Below are 21,342 nucleotides of genomic sequence, written 5' to 3' on the forward strand. Positions count from 1 at the left end.
ATGGAGGGGAAAAAAATGACAGAGGGGTTATGGAGTGCAGTCAGAGTATCCATTTTTAGACTATTCAGGGGAATGTAGTGATACTTTCCCTCTTAATAATATAAGGAAAATTTTTAATAAGCAGTAAGTTGAGAAAACTTGAAAGAACCTGGAGCCAGTGGCTTAGCATTTATAAGGTCTCTTTGTTCTCTGAAATAGGGGAACTGCACAGTTATGAAATGCTTTTCCTGTCTACCTTCTTTATGAAAGTAGGTAAATGTTCGAAGAGGTGACTTTTGTTGATAATGTAAGAGGTGCTTATTTATGAACTGATGTCTGTGAGCCTGTTTGAATTAATTTGGATTTCTGTGTTTGGGTGTTATTGGAAATAATGAACTTAAAACAATTTTGTGGTTAGCAGTGGTTGGGTAGAAGAAAATAGATCCATCTATCTCTTCATACATTTTTTTAAAAAATTTTTAATTGTTCTTTTTAGTTATATATGACAGTAATATTTATTTATCATACATACATGGAGTATACCTTCCTATTTTTGTTGTTGTACATCATGTGGAGTTACATTGATCATGTATTCATATATAAATATAGGAAAGTTATACCCGATTCATTCTACTGTCTTTCCCATTCCCATCCCTTCTCCCTTCCCTCTTCATACATTTTTTTCTTTCTTCCTTAAGCCCATAGGTCCCTTCTCCCTCTTATATTTTTCTGAGCCCTATACTTGATTTCTCACTAACATTTAGTGCTCTTGACAGCTTTTTCCTTTTTGAAACTTTTCCCATGAGTTTCATGACATTGCTGTGCTTCTTCCTGTTTATGATTCTTGTGTCCTTTGCAAATGTTTCCTCTTTTCAACTATTAAATAATGGAATTAATAGAATTTTTAACACTGCTTACTCTCTACTTTTCTTGGTAACCTCCAGTCCCATATCTTTAATTAAAATCCTATGTGTGGTAATGGTTTCAGGATCTGAATTTGAGACCCATGTTCATCAAACTCACTAAATGTACCATCCAAGTAAGAACCTGGGTGTCATTCTAATTATTTCTTCTTCTTCGCCCCCAATGAGCAATTTTTTTTCTTTTTTAAAGATGGGCTTCTGCTATGTTGTCTAGGCTGGCCTCAACTCCCAATCTTCCTGTCTAAGCCTCCCAAGTAGCTGGGATTGCAGGTATGTGCCACCCCGCCCTGCTTTCCTAACATTTATAACTCCAGTATCTCTAGCATCAGTCCACTTCTTCTTTTCACCCGTTAGTGCAGCCACATTATGATTTCTCAATTAGATTATCAAAACAGACACCTAACTGATCTTTGCTTCCCATTTTGACTCTGTATAATACATTATTTACTGTATAGTCATGTCTGTTTTTTCTCTGCTCATAATTCATTAATGATCATTTGTTGCCCTTTGAACTTTAACTTAACTGCCTAGAGTGCATAATGACACCAGCTAGTTCTCTCAGGTAGTCCCCAAATAACCTTAAGTGCTAAGTTTGGTTGGTAAGTTAACAATGAGACAATTTAAAAAGGCTAACTGATTTGTCCAAAGTTGCCTTTGCTCCTAAGTAGCAAACCTACTTTGAACTGAGGTTTGACAAAATCCCCTTCCTTAAGGTACTGAGCTATGTATCTTTCTTAGCTGAATTCTGCTTTTTTCCTCATACCATTCTACTTCATCCTTTATCTAGCAATTGACAGTTTTTCCTTCCAGAGTGTGCTCAAAATTTGCTAAGTCTAAAAATGCCTTAAGGAAAACAAACATTTTTTTTAATATTTATTTTTTAGGTTTTTTTTTTAGGTGGACACAATATCTTTATTTTATTTTTATGTGGTGCTGAGGATCGAACCCAGTGCCTCACGAATGCCAGGTGAGCGCGCTACCACTTGAGCCACATCCCCAACCCAAAACAAACATTTTAAAAATGCATTTCTGGGGCTGGGGTTGTGGTTCAATGGCAGAGTGCTTGCCTACCTAACATGCGTGAGGCACTGGGTTTGATTCTCAGCACTACATATCAGTAAATAAAATAAAGGTCTATTGACAACTAAAATATTTTTTAAAAATGCATTTCTGACCATTTTTTGGAATACTCTATCCCCAAGTTATTAGAAGTTAGAAGGAGATATAGGAAAAGTAAAGGTAATTTTCCATATGTGATTATGGAAAATTATGAATTTCAAAGCTGATGAATTCCTCACATTTAATAAAAGCTTTTGACCAGACTGTCACTTAAGAGGAAGATTAGGCAAAGATTGAAAGCACTTTATCTGAGCTATTTGAAATGCTGATGACCTCCTTAAATGGCTGTTAGCCTGGAACTTGTGTAAAAGGTTCATTTGTGTCCAGGTGTGTAAAGTATCTACCTGTGAACACAAGTTAAATAACATGCTTAGTAACTTACAGGTAGGGTACAGAAGCTACATACCTATATTCTCTGTATCAAATATTACATCATTAGAAAAGTTAAATAATGTAGCCAACATCACATAAAAAGAAAATTAAAGTATGTTAAAAAGTTGATTTAGAATAATTTTTATTTCAAATATTTCACTTCTTTTAATTTTCTCTGCTATCCCCTAACAGTAAAATGTGTAACAGCTCATTTAATTTTGAATGTTATAATTTATAACTTGAAAAGAATGTGTTTTACTTACTTTGATAAAGAAAATGCATGACTGTTTTTTTCAAAAAAATTTAAATAATTGCTTAAAGTATATAGCGCATCTTCTCAATGAGTACTAAATCTCAGCAGTTATGAAACTATAAAATAATTTACTTTTAGTTGGGAAATTGTTCTTTAAAGATTATTAAAAGTGAAAAACTACACTGAAGTGGTTCCATTAATTGCTTAAAATTGTTGCTTCAATACCAAGTTCTTATTGACTTGCATGCACAGACCCTAGTCAGATAGCTGTAGTAATCTAGTCAGGTAAATTTACAAAGTGCTGTAAGGTGATCCTTTTCTGAAGGAAGCTCACATTCAGTTTGGTGAAATTGGAGAGGTACGAATATTTACTATTCGATAAATCAGTGTTATATATTACTCAGGTTCAAATTATGATTGGTTGTAAATTATTGCTGTTGAAGTTCAGCAGGGAGAAAGATTACTATAAGCCAAGGTAATCAGGAAATTGAAAAAGTAAGATCAGAGACGTCCTTGGTAATTTATTATGATATGTCTGAGACTGCCAGTGACAAGGAACTGCCATCATCTTATAATTTTGGATGTAGATCAAAAGCTTAATTTGACTCACCTGAAAAGGAACAATCCTGAAATGATAAAAATGGAGAGAATAATAGAAATTGTAGATACTCCAACCACAATTTTGCTGGTTTAGAAAGTGCTATCTAATTTTCTACTTGTCAAGTATGCTCCCACTTCCTGGGATTCTCAAGGTAGGGAAAGAGGCCTGGTGGATACTCAAGAATGGTGAGAATGGCATAACTTTGAGTAGCAGTGAACTGTGAAGGCTTCTATGGAAAGAAATAGTGAAAACAGTGTTAGGATTAATTTAATAATTGCAACTCATTTATTGAACACTGTATCAGATGCATTAACTTTCATTCACTAATTTTTCTAGTGCTAAAGATTGAACCCAGGGCCTCAAGCATACTAAACAAGCACTCTACTGCTTAGCTCCTTAGTTGTTTTTAACTAGACAGTTCAGTGGCATCAAGTACACTCATGTTGTTGTGCAATCATCACTACTATCCATCTCCATAACTTTTGTTTTTAAAGATGGGAACTTGATGTGTTGCTCAGGCTAGCCCCAATTTTATGAGCTCAAGGGATCCTCCTGCCTCAGACTCCCAAGTAGCTAAGACTGCAGGCATACCGCCATGCCTGACTTCCAGAACTTTTTTTTTTTTAAATATTTATTATTTTTTAGTTGTAGTTGAACACAATATCTTTATTTTATTTTTATGTGGTGCTGAGGATCGAACCCAGAGCCCCACACATGCTAGGCAAGCCCTCTACCGCTGAGCCACAATCCCAGCCCCCTTCCAGAACTTTTAAAATCATTCCTACCTGAAACTCTGTACCTATAAGTCCCCGTTTCCTCCTCCTCCTGTCCCTGATAACCAGCATTTTATTTTCTGTCTGTAAATTTGACCATTGTAGTTACTTCATATAAGTGGAATCATACAATATTTGACCTTTTGTGTCTGGTTTATTTTCATTTACATCAATAATTTCAAAATGCATTCATGTTATATAGTATGCATCAGAATTTCAATCCTTTTAAAGACTACATAATTCCCTGGTGTGTTTTTTTTTTTTTTTTTTTTTTTTGTGTGTGTGTGTGTGTGTAAGTCTTTGTGTGGTGGATGTTTTATTTCTCTTTGGTAGAGATTAGGAATGGATTGCTGGGTCATGAGATAGGTTTCATATTTAACTTCATAAGAATGTTTTACATTCCCACTGATAGCACATAAAAATTCTGTTTTCTCTTTATGTTCACCAATACTTAGTGTGATCAGTTTTTAAAATTTTAACCTTTCAAGTGGATGTAGAGTTCATTGTGGAGTTAATTTACATTTCCTGAATGACTAATAACAATTTGTAATGAATGCTAATATTCTCCTTTGCTGGCTACAGCCTCTTGTCATTCCATTTCTCATTCTCATTTACCCATCACATTTACTTTTAAGCTTTATCAAGACCTCAAACTCAAAATCTCTTGCTTCATCCTTTCCTTTCGCACCAGTTTCTTTCAGTCACTGTTTTCCCCAGTATTCTTGGCTCTTAATCTTTGACCAATTCTGCCATTTGCTCTGATTCTAAACCTAAGCTATTGAATGCTACCAGAAGAAAATCACACTGATCTATGTTTTTGACACAACCATGAATTTTTCTGTAAATTTGACTTAATTTCAAGCTTTTATGTAGAAGTTGCATGAACAGTAGTACAAGGAACTCTCTCATGTCCTTTTCCTAGATTCCTAATTGTTGTACTGTCCCATTTGCTTTATTATATTCTGTTCTTTTTCTCTCAGAATGTGTACATGTACACACACGCACACACACACACACACGCACATGCATGTTAATTTTTCTTAATCATTGCATGTAATCTGGAGACTTTTTATCCCTAAGTAATTCAGTATGTATTTCTTTAGAACAAGAACATTATCTTACATGGTGAGACTAAAATCAGGGATTATAACATTTATGTAATGTATTTTTAAATAATACTGTCCATATTCAGTTTTGTTAGTTGCCCTAACAATATCCTTCATACCTTTCTTTAACTTTACTACAAATGTTATAATTTATAACTTGAGCTTGTACTCAGCCATCCTTTTCCTATGTGGCTATTTTAAGATTTCTTTATTTTTGGTTTAGACCCCCCCTTTTTGTCTCATACTTAGTAATTGAGATTACCACGTGAATTTTCTCAACTTGGTGCCCCTTCTTTTCCATAATTTACATTTATATATTTTCATTTATATAGTTATCCTGGGTAAGAGTTCTACTTACATGTATAGAAGGCTAGTACTTTCTAATATGATAGGTAGTAGTAGCTATTTAAATTTAATTAAGATTAAGTGACATTAAAAATGGAGCTGCCATTAACTGCATTTTAAGTACTCAGAAGCTAGATGTGATTAATGGCTATTGTATTTGCATATGTCTAGGTTCCTATCATTCCAATATTTGAAGGGTTTTTCTTTATTACCACCTTGATCTTGGTGTTTCTCATCTATATATCTTTATAAGTCACCTCACCCTACATGTACCTTATGCTTCAGTCACAACAAATTATATGCATTTTCTCTAGATATTCTCCTTTTCACTTTTCCATGCCTCTCTGTCTTTTCTCACATCTTCCTGAGAGGCATATTCCCAACTGACAACTTCTTTTCTTCCCTAATCATACAAAATCATAATATCTTAACAAATTTACGATTTATGCTAAAGTTGTGAGATCCTTAAAGTGTAGGGACCATACATATCTTTTGCTCCTTGTGTCCTAGCATTCCAAATAGATGTTGAATTGAAACAGTGATATAGTTTTTACCCTCTGGCTGCTTATTCTGGGCCGATTATACTTTGTGTAAATCTCCATGGAAAATCCATATCTATCTATGAAAGAAGACTAGTCTTCCCTATAACACTGTCTGAGCTCAGTTTTTCTGTCTCCAGTCCTTTAAGAGTATCAGTTCACTTGTGGTTCCATGAGCATACTGTGTGGAATTATGGTATCATGTTTTATTTAGCTTGGAATGTCCTTCATTCCCAAAATATTAACCAAGCAACATTCATCATAAACAAAATAATCCTTTCCCTGTGACAAAGCAAATCACTCTGTTCTAGTACTTCACTTGTTTATATTGTGATGTTTCATATTATATTTTAATTTGTTAACTTGTCTTTCTGAGAGTCGTAACCATTCCTTAATCAAGTCATGCAACTCAGAAATTTTTTCAAGATACCCATTAAGCGGCAAAGCAAGATGTACTCTGTGTGTGTGTGTATGTGTGTGTCTGTGTCTGTGTCTGTGTCTGTGTTTCCCCAGTACCTGGCACATACTTATTGCTTAGGAAAGCCTGTTGAATTGATCAATGACCTAACTTCATCCATCAGAATCTATAACTCATTTTTTTTTTTTCTTTTTGGTACTAGGGACTGATTCCAGGGGCACTTAACCACTGAGCCATATCCCCAGCCCTTTTTTGTAATTTATTTAGAGACAGGGTCTCACTGAATTACTTATAGCCTCGCTAAGTTGCTGAGGCTGGTTTAGAACTCTTGAACCTCCTACCTCAGCCTCCCGGGCTGCTGGGATTACAGGCCTGCACCACCACACACAGCTATATCTCATTTCTTACGGGTTTTAGCTTGCTTAAATGCTTGGGCTTTGAAGACAGACTCTTTGGATTCAAATCCTTGCTTTACTACTGTTATGTTTTGGTTATGGTGTGAGTGTAACCCTAAGTTCAAGTATGAGAAGCTTAAGTGTCCCCGGTGTGGTAATGTTGAGAAGTGTTGGAAAATCTTCCGGAAGTGGTTTAGCCAAGCATAGTAGTACAAATGTATGATCCAAGCAACTCCAGAGGCTGAGGCAGGAGGATCACAAGTTCAAGCCAGCCTCAGCAACTTAATGAAACCCTGTCACAAAATAAAAAGTTCTGGGGATATAGCTCAGTGGTAAAGCACCCCCTGGATTCTATCCCTAGTACCAAAAAAGAAGAAGTGGCGTTTAGTCAAGGTAGTTAGGTCATTTGGAGGCATTGTCCTCAGAAAGGAGTAATGCTGGTCTGGAGGAGTTGAGTTCCTCCAAGTGTGGGTTGTTGTAAAGGAGCAAACTTGTCCCCAGTGTCTATCTCAGGCTTACTGTTTCACCACCTGATCTTTTCTGCTTGGGTTCTGCTGTTGTGTTATTTGTTATGAGGCCCTCGCCAGAAGCCAAACCTATGGAGTCATTTGATCTTGGACTTTTAGGCTCCAAAACTGTGAACCAAATAAACATCTTTTCTTTATAAAGTACCGCACCTCAGGTATTTTTTACAGCAGCAGAAAACAGATTAATATAACCACTTACTAGCTGTTTGACCCGAGCAATTTCTGTAGTCTCGCTAAGCCTCATCAGTTTCCTCATCTCTAAGTGGTTTCTCCTTCTAAGAGATGTTGTGAAGATTAGAGGAGATGGTGTAGTATATTATTTTTAGCAATCATGGGAGCTCTCAATTCTGTTCTTATCTTATGCTTCTATGACTTAGCTACTATCTTCTGTTAGTCCATTCTGCCCTACTGTCACCCCATGGTCTTTTTTACTGGCAGAGCCAATAAGAGATCTGATAGGCAGTTTTGAAAAAAGAGAACCCTGGAGAAAAGTCTGAATTAGAGTTGTATTTGGGAAACAGTTACTCAGAGCTGCTAGGTAGAACTTAAGAAACCTGGGCTAGTGTGCATAAAAAGACAAATAGCAGGTGATAGGATTATAAGATACAGTTCCAGGAACTATATATATCTTGGGGGCAGTTAGGATTTTCAAATATCTTTATTGGCTTTCTTAACTTTTGGAATGGTTAAGAAATAATCAGCTTTTTTGGCATCTAAACATTACTGGGTCACACACTTTGAAGCAGCAAAGAAATTTGGAATGTCCCTTTGTTGGAACTCACAAAAAGTTTGATTTTCCACTAAAATATTCTTTCTTGTTAGATCACACATCTTAGGTTTTTATTTAGAAGATGAGGTTGTCTTCATAGGTGTGACCCCATTTGGCAAATAAGAGGAAGCTAAGTCACCAAAGGAAATACTTGCAAAGAAAGATTTCATTAGTGAGCCAAGCATGTTGTACACTTTATTTATTTACTTATTTTTATTAGAACTTTATAGTTATGTAGTTGGGTTCTTCCTGACACACTCATACATGCATGGAAATCTGTTTAAATTCATGATCCTCCTCCACTTTCCCTCCTATTCTTCCTCCCCTCTTCCATTCTCCTTTCTCTACTCAACTAGACTTCTTTCATTGGTCTATTAATTTGTGTTTGATTGGTTCTTTATGTTATCCTATCCTTCTCTTCTCCTTTCCTTTATTTTACTGTAGCTTCTGCATGTGAGAGAAAACCTTTGAGTTTCTGAGTTTGGCTAATTTTACCTAGCATGGTGTTCTCCTTTTCCATTCGTTTACCATATGCCATAATTTCATCCTTTTTTATGGCTGAGTAGAACTTCATTTTATGTGTATGTGGTATGCTCTTGTAGTCCCAGTACTTGGGAGGGTGAAGCAAGAGAAGCACCTAAGTGTAAAAATTCCAGACCAGCCTGGGCAACGTTAAGATAAGACCTTGTGTAAAAAGGGGGTGGAAAGAGAGAAGCGAAAAAGAAAGATTGTATTAGTATTATATTGTCTTTTTAGTTTAGAACAGGTATATAGTTTACCACTTTTGTTAGGTGATTTTGTATTAAAGAATGGAATGAGGAAGAGGAGAATGTAGGATGTAAATGAGAAGGAGTACTGCAAGAACCATTGATGAATGTAGATGCTTAAAGGCTAATTTGTCTGTGATTAAACTCTAAGCCATGTTTTATTCTAATGTTTTTTCAGAATACTCAAATGTCCCCTTGAAGGCAATGGATTACTAAGAGTTTTTGTCCATTTGCTTTCACAAAGAGTGCATTTATATAAATTTTTTTTGTTCAACCTCATTTTTAAATAATGCTCTCACTGTGAAAATCAAGAGTGAAATATTTTAGAGGAAAGTAACATCAAAATTACTGATTTGTCATTAATATCCTTGATTTTTATTAATTGACTTTAATAAGAAATAAATCTCAGCTGGGCATAGTGGTGCACATGTGTAATCCCAACTACTTGGGAGACGGAGGCAGGAGGATCACAAGTTCAAGGCCAGCTTGAGAAACATAGCAAGACCCTGTCTCAAAATAAAAATTAAAACAAGCTTGGGGGCCATCCCAGTCATGCATGCCTATAATCCCAGTGGCTCAGGAGGCTGAGAAAGGAGGATTGAAAGTTCAAAGCCAGTAACTGGGTGAGATCCTGTCTCTAAATAAAATATAAAAAAGGGATGAGGATGTGGCTCAGTGGTTAAGTGCCCCTGGTTAAATCTCCTGTATCAAAAAAAAAAAAAAAAAAAGGCTTGGAGGTACAGCTCAGTGGTACAGTGTCCCTGGGTTCAATTCACAGTACCAAAAATAAAAGTAAATCAAAGTTTTTATACATATATTTAATACCTCACTATGACCATTAGTATTAATAGGTGATTACATTCTTGAATTTAAACTTTTGCTTCCTGATAATACAGAGCTCTTATTTCTCATAGTAAGAGCAGATCATTTGCAGTGATTATCCAGTTGACAAATTGGAAGTTGTTTTGTATTTTCAATCCTTTAATTCTTTAAACAAAAGCACTACGTAATTTAGAGTGTGTATTAATAGGGAGAGGGAGAGAACAATATCCTGACTTGCTAGTTGTGGTCATTTGATTCAAATTTAAGGTACCTCTTAAAGAGTGTATGTGTGTGTGTGTGTATGTGTGTAAGAGAGAATAATTTTAAGAGGACAAACATTTTATACTAACCAGAACTCTTGCATGTTAAATGAATCTGGTAGTTTTTTAGAGAAAGAGGAAAGTGTTGATTATCAGGAATAGGTAGAATAATTTTGTACTGCAGGTAAAATATTTTGTATGCTGCCTGTCATTTGTTAGACCTAGCTTCTTGGACAGTTAAAATAAAAAAGATGAAAGGGTGTTAAATAACATTCAAAGTACATAGAATTAGGTAGTAGGATAATTGAGCCCTAGGGTTTCTGAAAGATGTTAGCCACGGCTGGGCTTTTTATTCTACTTTTTTTTTTTTTTTTTTGGTAGTGTCTTGGTGTCTCCCAGGGACCTCCCACATTCTAGGCAAGTGCTCTACCACTAAGCCACATCCCTGTGCAACTGAGCATTTTTAAAAGATCAAACTCTCAAGAGGTCTAATTATTTTATAATTTAAACTGGTATAGTCAGAATGCTTTCTTAATGGGCATTCCATCTTTCCAGTGGAAATCTTTATTTCATTTACATACTCTACCTTGAAGTCAAACATTTATATGTTGCATATGCTACCTATTTTATGAAAAAAGGAAGAAATAACTGAAAAGCATATAAAATTTGGTTCTATATGAGAGATCTTGGCAGAGAACTAATTTGGTCTCTTGTTAGAGTATCCTTTATGGTATGTAGGTCAGATTCTCACCCTCTGGAAACAGTCAAGTCAAAGAGAATGAAGCTACGAGATTATTCTTTCAGAAATAGTTTTTCTGGGCTGGGGTTGTAGCTCAGTAGAGTGCTTGCCTAGCATGTATGAGGCACTGGTTTTGATTCTCATTACTGCATATAAATAAATAAATGTCCATCGTCAACTAAAAAGAATAGTTTTTTATTTTAATCTGTTATATATGACAACAGAATGCATTACAATTCATATTACACATATAGAGCACAATTTTTTATATCTCTGCTTGCATATAAAGTATATTCACACCATTCGTGTCTTCATACATGTATTTAGGGTAATGATATTCATCTCATTCTACCATCATTTTTACCCCCCATGCCCCCTCCCTTCCCTTCCCACCCCTCTGCCTTATCTAGAGTTTGTCTAATCCTCCCATGCTCCCCCTCCCAACCCCATTATGAATCAGCCTCCTTATATCAGAAAAAACATTTGGCATTTGGTTTTTTGGGATTGGCTAACTTTACTTACCGGCAAATGCCAAGATTTTATTCTCTTTTATTACTTAGTAATAATTCATTGTGTATATATATACCACATTTTCTTTATCCATTCATTGATCGCTGTGTCCCTGTAGTATGTGTTTTTTAAGTCCTTTGGGTATAAACCGAGAAGTGGGATAGCTGGGTCAAACTAAAAAGAACAGAAACTAGAAATACTGTACAATGATGAGCAAGACAGATGGCTCCTAAATTTAGTGTTATTAAATTGTAATAGGCTGAATTAACATGGCTTAATTTCAGCCAGGGAAGTGACTTGTGTATTAACATGTGATTTTTTTTTTAAGTGTTCAGTTTTCTCCACATGAACCTATCCCACTTCTAACAGTATTTACTGATTGTTAACTAGGAAAAAAAGTCAGTTTGATGATGGTTGGAAACAACTTTTTTAGAACTGAACATGGAATTTAAGACACATCAGTTATTCAGTTTTAACATTTTTATTAGATAAATGATAACACTTTATTTGAATATTCGAAGTTCTAAATAGTAAGAGAGAAGAAAAGACCTAACTTAGACTGATTTTGTATCCTTCAATACTGCACATAATAAGTAATGACTGTGCTTATCCTCAGTATTGTTGTAGCAATATTGATAAACCTATTATGTTGATAGAATTGAGAAAAATTGCTTAAGTTGAAAGGACATTCTTTTTAAAATAGCCATTATTTTGAGCATTTTAATTTTTGGTTAACAAGTAAAACATTTTAAAAGTACTATATTTTTCTTAATTTTAATTTTTTAAAAAATATAATTGGGCTGGGTTGTAGCTCAGTGGTAGATGAGTATATCATTTTTAATTATTTTCAGTTTCCTGAAGTCTCTTAGCCTCAAATTTCCCAATTTACTAAGTTAATCTTTATATTTTATATTTTATTCTTAAATATTAGCAACTAAAGTTTTTTGAAAAGAAGGAACTCCTACCCCCACTAGGGATTGAACCCAGGGATGCTCTACTACTGAACTACATCCTCAGATCTTTTTACTTTCTTTTTGAGACAGGGTCTTGCTTGGTTGCTAAGGCTGCCTCAAACTCATGATCCTCATGCCTCAGCCTCCAGAGTCACTGGGTTTTATAGGCTATGCCACTGTATCTGGCAAGAAAGACATTTTTAATGTGGATGTTTTTACCAGAGAAATTAAATTCCTTAGGAACATGAATTATTTTGTGATATAAATTTAATGAATGAGCAAGGAAATTGCATCTGAAATATGGGGAAGCTGCTTTCTTTCTCATTTCAAAGAATTCAGAAACTTTCAGAAGTGATTCCTAATTGAAGGAATAAGCTATGTTGCCTTTATTTGGAAGATAAGATGTATTTTGTTGGACTGCAATAGACTGCTTAATGTCAGTTATACTTTAAAGTCTAGGATTTGCAAATCATGTTCAGTAGAACTTGTCAGAATTATAAGCTCTCTGACCCTCAACTTTAGGGATGAGCTGTGTTTGGTGATATGCACCTGAGAACTCTCCAGGCTGAGTTTGAGGCCAGCCTGGGCAATATCACAAGACTCTAGTTTCTTAAAAAAAGAAAGAAAAAATGGTGATGAACATGTGTAAGTTAGAATTCATGTTTTATGTTTATTATGGACTAATAATAAGTGCCAGACACTGTGGCACACACTTATAATCCCAGTGATTTGGGAGGCTGAGACAGGAAGATCGCAGGCAGTCTTGAGGCCAGCCTTGAAAATTTAGTGAGACCTTGTCACATAAAAAAAATTAAGAAAAAAAAAAAAAAGGCTGGTGATGTCACTCAGTGGTAAAGCACTCCTGGGTTTGAGTCCCTGAACAGAAGGAAGGAAGAAAACAAACCATTTTAGTATTTAAAATATAATCCAAGTTGATCTTGTTCAAGATATGAAATCATTTTCAAGATATTAAAATGATATAAAAAGTGGATAAAGAGCTGGACATGGTGGTACACATCTTGTAATCCTAGCAGCTTTGGAGGCCAAGGCAGGAGGATCACAAATTCAAGGCCAACTTGGGCAATTTAGCAAAACCTTGTCTTAAAAAATCAAAGCAGCGGAGGTTATAGCTCAGTGATAGAAGGTATACTTAGCAAGCATGATGGCCCTGGGTTCAATCCCCAGTGTGGGGTGGGGGTGGGGGGTGTACGTAGAGAAAAGGTAAAAAAAAAAAGGGGGGGGGATGCTTCTTTTCTAGCTAAATGAGGACGATTATTTAGAAAATTAAAACAGCGGAGGTTATAGCTCAGCGATAGAAGGTATATTAGCAAGCATGATGGCCCTGGGCTCAATCCCCAGTGTGGGGTGGGGGTGGGGGGTGTACGTAGAGAAAAGGTAAAAAAAAAAGGGGGGGGGATCGCTTCTTTTCTAGCTAAATGAGGACAATTATTTAGAAAATTATTTTAGGTATTATAAAAATTCAAAACTGCCTGGTGGGAAACTAAAATTTGCAGAATCTGGAATTATCAGTTATTATGGCTTCCCTTGGTATCACACAAACTTAGTAAACCTTTACCTACGTAAGTTGTATGACAAAGTGTGGAGGATTAGGAGAGCTGTGTCCATAGAACCAATGAGGAAGAGGATAAGAAGGAATGGACAACTTATTTGCCATTAATAAAAACATTTAAACATCTGGAAAGATAAAACAATCTTTACCCAGCATAGGCTTAGGTGTCTATGCTTATAAATTTAGAATAATAGTTTGAATCAAATGACTTTTGACTGCTCCTATACTATTTTGGTCTTTTAAAATCAGCTTTGAGGAAAAGTATGCAATTTTAGTTTTGGCTTGCATGGTTTTCTAACAACCGTAGTCATGTAAAACATTTTCATTGCCTCAGAAAGTTTCCTTGTAATTACTTTGGAATAAATCCCATCTTCCTACTCTGGTTCCAGTCTGTGGTCCCTGATCTGCTGTCTTGTCATAGTTGTGTTTTTGTAACGTTTTATGTAAATAGAAATATACATTATATAGTCTTTTGTTTCCTTTTGCTTTCATTTAATGTAATAATTTGGAGATTAACCCATGATGTGTTCAACACATTCCTTTTTATTGCTGATATTATTCCGTGTATGGCTATATCATTATTTGTTTGCCCATTTACCTTTTGATGTATATTTGGGTTTCTAGTTCTTGCTATTACAAATGAAGTCATTTTGAACATTTCTGTACAAGTGTTGCTTCCTTCTTTCCTTTCTTTCTTTCACTAAGGATTGAACCCAGGACTCAGATGTGCTAGGTGTGTGCTCTACCACTTGAGCCACATCCCCAGCCCCTCTGGAGCCTTTTTCTATGTTTCTATACTATCTCCTTTATTCTCAGGAATAGGAGTTAATGCCATTTAAGGTAAGGGAAATATAGAAGAAGCTACAGATCAAAATTTGGGATTTGCTAGATGTTCAGCTATATGACAATGTTTTTTTTTTAATTTTACTGTTTTAAAATTTATTTAATGATATGAAGAGTAATTAGACCATGTTAATTTGACTAATAATGAAAGCCTAAGCTGTATTTGCTGACTCTTGTGTAGATGTTGTAATTGCCTTGGGCAGTACAGGTATAAAAATCAATTCAGAAGATAAGCTCCTTGTCTTCCTAAATATATTATGTATGTATACACACCTGTGTGTTCTATATTTCTTAAATTTTGTATTTTAGGTTTAACTTGACCTAAATTTGGGGGTTGAATTGGTCAAGTTTCATTCAGTATAAGGTTTTTTGTTTGTTTGGTTGGCTGTTTTCCAGTATTGGGGATTGAACCCACTGAGCTACATCCCCAACCCTTTTTAACTTTTATTTTGAGACAGGGCCTCAGCCTCCTGAGTGTCTGGGATTTTAGGAATGAGCCACCATGTCCAGTAGTATGAGTTATTCTTTTATTACAACATCATCTACCTGCAGCAATCAGAGAATTGCAGTTTAACTTTTGTGAGAAAAATTTGCAAAGCAAATGGTTCTGGCAGGGGTTAAGAGTGAACAACATACTACCTGAGAAAATGGACAATAAGGCAGGGATTGGGATTGGAATAAAACAGTTTGCTTGTTTTGTAATTGGGCATTCTACAAGAACCTATTAAAATGCCTTTTTTAATCAAGGCAGTGTTCGATACTGTGGATTTATAAAGAGTAATCCGACAGAGATTCTACCTGAAAGAAGGACACAGCTCAGCAATTAAGCTCACAGCCTAGAATTAGCTAAAGTACCAGCAAATGTAGAATCATAGTTTGCTGTCTTTCATCAGGTTTCAGCAATCTATCCAAATTAATATAGGAAGCTAAAATTCATCCCATTCTTCCCAGGTCACATTTTCCCAGCCCTGACTCCTCCTTAACCTCTCTCCTCCTCTGTCAGATTTTACTTTTTTCCAATGTGAATTTTTTTGTGAGAATTTTCTAGTAGAGTGCTTTTTGGGCCTCTCAATGAGTTTAAAAATATATTTAAAAAATTGAGTGTTAGCATAAGATTTGACCATAGCTGTGCTCACAGTGTCACAAAGATGGACTCTTAGGTGAGATAATAGGAAGAAGAGAAGATAAATTAAAAAGTGGAAGAAAATGTTTTAATCATTGGAATAGAAGGATAACTCCAAATTGTGCGATGTGTGGCCATGAGAATTTTCTCGTTTCTTGCATGTTTTCTTTTGTATTCTCTTCTCCCACTTGCCCTCCCCACTTTGATGCTGGTAATTGGAACCCAGGACCTCTTACATGCTAAGCAAATACTGTACCACTGAGCTATACCCCAGCCCCTCCCTCCCTCTTTTAATTCTACTCTTCTGTTTTTGCCACTGAAATATTTGTATATTATCCATGTATGTTAGTCTCTCAATGATTAACATTCTGTTATCTTGTCTTTCTTTTCCAGGTGCTCTGTAATGAATGTGTGCTTCCACAACTTTTTATTGGCAGGATAGACTTTTGTTTAGGGTGAGAGGTTTGTTGTAATATTTTCTGTGTTCATTATTGATTACTCATTAGCTCTTGCTTTGTTCTGCATTGCTACCTGGCATAACCAGAAATTAACTTAATTTGGAGTTTTCAGCAAGGAGACACATTCCCCTACTCTATTCCCAATTAAAATGGGGCGGGGGGAGGAGTGCTCTGGTGGAGAAGCTTGTTTTTTAAACAGTGTAGTTTTGAGAAGGTTGCAATAATGTGATAAGGTTGGGAGGCAGACATTGATCTAACTCAGACTGGTGAGTCACACCTGTCATCAGTGGAATGTAGACATATTAGATGTTTTAAACCAGACTACCATTTCTTCTTATTCATTGACTAGATAATCATAAATAGGTTTATACTTCTGTTAGATGACAGTTTGAATGTGGATATAAGATAGGAAATTTGGTTTTGTTATTGTTAGATATTCAGAATATTTGAAAATATTGGGTTCGAATATTTTTCAGGTTTTATTTTGAAGTAGTTTAAGTTATAGAAAGTTATAATAATAATATAAATAATTGCTACATACCAGAGTAAGATGCACCATTGTTGACATTTTACCATTTGTTCTGTCATTCACTGTCAGATTGTTTTTTTCTGAACCATTTGAGAATAAGTTACACGCATCATATCCCTTTACTATGTAAAAGTAATACTCCAATTTTAGATTTTTTCATATTAATGAAAAAGATTAAACTTTATTAATTAAAGCATTAGATCAGTGTTACATTCTGAACAAAGCAGTAACAAAGTGCAATACAAGCTAAAGTTAGTTAAATGTAATCCTCAAGAAAAATGCAAATACCAATAGTTAAAATGTACTCCTCAAGAAAATATTTTTTCCCCCCAGTGCTGGGGATGGAACCAACGGCCTCTGCATGATAGGTAGTCAACAAACAGATTCTAAGAACAAGGACATTCTCTTATACAACAATATTATCTTATCAAATTAAGGAAATGTAAACTGATGTTATCCAGTGAGGATTTCACTAGTTTTCCCAATAATGTTATTTAATAAAACTTTTTTTCAGTCCAACTTGGGATCATTCATTGCTTTTAGTTGTCACATCTCTTTACTGTTCTTTAATCAGGAATATTTCCTCAGTCTTTCTGAGTTTTTAATGACATTGACACTTTTAAAGAGAGTGATAAACCACTTATTTGTAGAATTTCCTCAATTTGGTTTCATCAATGTGTTCATGACTAAATTTAGGAAATGTAGTTCTGACAGGAATATTACGTTGTAAGTGTTTGCTTCTCACTGTATCCTATTAGGAGGCACATTTCCTCTTGTCTCATTATCAGTTAATACTAAATTTGATCTGGTCAATGTGATATCTGCAAGTTCCTCCACTTAAAAGTTATTTTTCTTTTTGCGATCAGTAATTTGTGGAGAGGTACTTTGAGACTTGACATTTATCAATCCTCATCAAACTTTCATCCACAAAGTATTTAACACACTTTGGTAATTTTGCCTGAATCAGTTATTACTCTGATGGTATTAATTCAGATATTCCATTGCACAAGCTTCATAGTACTATAGGCAGTAACCTGTTCCTTTTGTTGTATTCCTTAGCATTAGGAAGTGTTGAGTATTTAACCAGAATACATTATTTTGGGTTTGTTTGACAGCTTTATTGAGATACAATTCAGATAGCTCATGTAAGTTCCTTTGTTTGTTTATTTATTTGTTTATTTAGCACTGCAAATTAAACTCAGGGGTGCTCGTCCACTGAGCTACAATTCCAGCACTTTTTATTTTTTATTTTGACACCAGGTATCCCTAAGTTGCCCAGGATAACATCATACTTGCTGTCCTCCTGCCTCAACTTCCCAAGTAGCTGGGATTACAGGTGTGCATCACCATGCCTGGCTATAATTCCGTTGAGAACTCTTGTGGCATGTGAAATAAACCAGCTTTTCTTTTCCTTCTTTAACATCTCTTTAAAATATGTCCCTTTGCCTTTTCTCTATATCACTCATATTTCATGAAGTTGTTTTTAATAAGAGATGGCTTTTCTGAATTTATAACCATTCTGTTATAAAACACTCAGTTATCAGTTTCATATTTAGCATCTGATACCCTATTCCACATACTAATTCTAGATGTGATTTGATCTATCAATACAACAGATCACTATTTGCCTATAATCTAGCTTGATGCTAAAGTGTGCAGGTTTTAAAGATACATAGATCTGGCCAGGTCCCAACTATGTCACTTAACTAGCTCTGTGAACAAACTCTTCACAGTTTGATAATCTGTAAAGAGTTGGTAATTATACCAACTGCTTTTTAGGTGGAGTAAGGATTAAGTGTTCATGTAATTCTTTATATGAAAGATATTATATCAAGTTAACAACTTTTATGAGATGTTGAGTTCTTAAATCTTTTGTTTATATTTGCACAATTTGAGTAGATTATAAAGAAATGTTTGTTATTTTGAATAAACTCTAAAACATTTGGTTACTTTTATAGCACAGCACATGTGTAGTATTTTCAGCATTCAATAATACTTTTTAATTATTGAAATTAGAGTGTTTAGATGCTATTTTTCCTAGTGTTTTTTTAAACCATGTTGCTAGTATAAACAGTACATTTACTATGTTCACAAAATCTTAAAGCTTTTCCCAAAATTTACTATAGAAATTAAGGTCAATATAAACACACATGTCGAAGTCAATGTACATGTAGGGGAAAAGATATTATATGGTTTTTCTAGGACATTTTTATTGAAGTATACATGTATCTCCTAAAGTTTACTTACAATTGTAGGGAAAAATACAGGTGAAAAAGAAAAACTGTTGAAACATCTAAGACGAAAATTCTTGTCTGTAGCTTTCTGATGCAGTTAATTTTGCACTAAAGTTTACATATAGTAATAGTGCTAAAATATTATTTAAAAATTAAATTGGCTAAGAATATAAACATTAAGGCTATTAAGAATAACCCATGACAAATTTTTAAATGGCATCTCATTTTTATTGGGGAGTATAACTTAAAAAAAAAAAGTGAATCCTTTAAGTTAATTAAAATCATTTTACAGTTTACTTTGGAAGTATGGACTATCATTGTGACTGTATAATATGTATTTGTTAATGGCAAAGAGAAATTATTTACTTGTGTATTTAGTTATTTGTTTGGTACTGGAAATTAAACCCAGGAGTGTTTTATCATTGAATTACATTCCCAGCCCTTTTTATTTTTTATTTTGAGAAGGTCTCACTAAGTTACTTAGGGCCCCTCTTAGTTGCTAAAGCTGGCCTCAAACTTACGATCCTTCTGCCTCAGCCTCCTGAGTTGCTGGAGTTACTGGCATGTACCACCACACCAGGCTAGAAATAAAGATTTTTATCCTATTGATACTTAAATGTATTTTGTGTATGTGGTTCTGGGGATTGAACATGCTAAGCAAATGTTCTACCATTGAGCTTCGTCCCTAACCCTTACTTCCTAGTATTTAAATCTTTGGGGGTTTTTTTTGTTTATGATTTATTTTGAAAGTTCACTTTGATTAGGATAAATATTTCTTATGGAAATGTTTATTTTTAGAGAACCCTTCTACCACTTGATTAATCTGAAGCAATAATAGTACTATAGAAATTTGAATTTGTGGGGAAACGTACTTTTATAAAGCTTTATGGTAGATATGAAAAATATAGCTTCTTCTGTTAGGAGATATAATAGGGTTATACTTGGGACACTGAGACACTCTACTGTTTATAAAGGTGTTATTAATTTTGTTGCTAATTATTCTTTAAAAAACTAGCTAAGGTTTAGGAATATAGAAAAATGTCTAGTTTTACTTTGTGTGCAAATGATTATAAGAAAAGCTCCTTGCCTACCAACCCTGTGGCTGGATATAAAAAAAAATCCATGGGTTAAAGTTATATTTGTTACATTTTTACATTAGTGTCAAATACCAAATGGAATGTTTTATTTTTTCATTTTAACTCATCCATTTTTATATAGCTTTAATAATGAAAACACTCCTTAAGATTTTAGATGATTAAAATGTGGTACCTGATAAATTTCAACTGTCTCAATTCTGTTTCATGTTAAATGTGTTACAGGAATGAATCTGAAGTCTGCTGCAGTAAAACACTGAAGGCTTTAAAATGTTTTCTTGCATAAAACTCAAACTTTAAGTAGCTGCTTATGAGAATAGGGAAGGCAGGAAGCTAATGTCTGTCTCAAGATACAGGACAGCTGTTTGCTCATCAACCTCAACTGTGTGAGTAGAGAATTAAGCCTGTAACCATGTAACTGGGCATAGAACTTAATTTTTTTAAAATCTGAAGTGCTTGAAGATAAATACTTAAGTCAGCATAAGACATTTTTATAGGTCCATTTTTTTTCTGGTGGGCAGGTTACTAAGGGTGGGGTGGGTGGTAGATTTTTATTTGTAAATTATTTTTTGTGTATATGCAACTAATGTAATTAGTGACCATGCATCTTTTTCAAAATTATTCTAAGCATTGAAACCTATATTATTAATTTTAGCAGAAGATTATCATTCTTTGGATTGCTGTTTTTATCCTTTTTTTTTTTTTTTTTTTTTAACCAGGGGCACTCTACCTCTGCCACTTAGCTATCCCCAACTCTTTTTATTTTTTTATTTTTGAGACAGGGCCTTGCTAAGTTGCCTAGGCTTGGCTGTATCCTTCTGCTTCAGCCTCTTAAGTAGCAGGGATGGGTGTGTATAAGTATTCATGGATGATTTAAGCCTTTCCAAATGAGTATTTTGACCAGCCAACCATAAAGATATATTTTAGGAATATGAAGTTTGATGTTAATGCAGAAAATTCTTCCTGAAAATAATTTAATAATACAATCAGAGAGAACATATACTTCAAAATAAAGGAACTCTTGTTCCCTAAATGCAATTGAAAGTTTTTTAAACTTGACAATTTTTACTTTTAAAAGTACTTTAAATAATATAAATCCTTATTGAAGAAATAGAGGGAAAAATTTTTTCTTTATTACTAAAAGCTATCATCTCAAGAATCCATTTGGGAAGGTGTCCAGGTTTCTCTACCTTTTTTTTTTTTTTTTCTTCTTCCTGGACTTTAGGAATGAGACTCTAAATTGAATTCCATTCCCCTTTAGAGCAGTGCATGGTCTATACAGATGAAATTTTTTTTTTTTTAAATGTTGTATTAAGCAGAA

The 21,342-nt window shown here is 34.5% G+C and overlaps 1 protein-coding gene across 17 annotated transcripts in view; it reads left to right on the top strand.

Moving 5' to 3' along the window:
• The window catches only part of Zfand6 (zinc finger AN1-type containing 6), a 69,451-nt gene that overhangs the window by 13,866 nt on the left and 34,243 nt on the right, over positions 1-21,342 (top strand). For 4 of the 17 annotated variants that reach the window (XM_046428807.2, XM_058574082.1, XM_046428802.2 and 1 more), the window contains exon 2: positions 20,247-20,407. The exons of 9 other annotated variants lie outside the window; for them this stretch is intronic. The gene's annotated coding sequence lies outside the window, so the exon portion shown is untranslated. Of the gene's footprint in view, positions 1-1,092; positions 1,173-20,246; positions 20,408-21,342 lie in introns of those variants that run through there. 4 more of the 17 variants (XM_058574087.1, XM_058574089.1, XM_058574086.1 and 1 more) reach the window with 2 other exon arrangements.

Source organism: Marmota monax, unplaced genomic scaffold, assembly GCF_021218885.2.
Source record: "Marmota monax isolate L192 unplaced genomic scaffold, Marmota_monax_Labrador192_F-V1.1 WCK01_AAM20220418_F8-fsc00179, whole genome shotgun sequence".
Lineage (NCBI taxonomy): Eukaryota > Metazoa > Chordata > Mammalia > Rodentia > Sciuridae > Marmota > Marmota monax.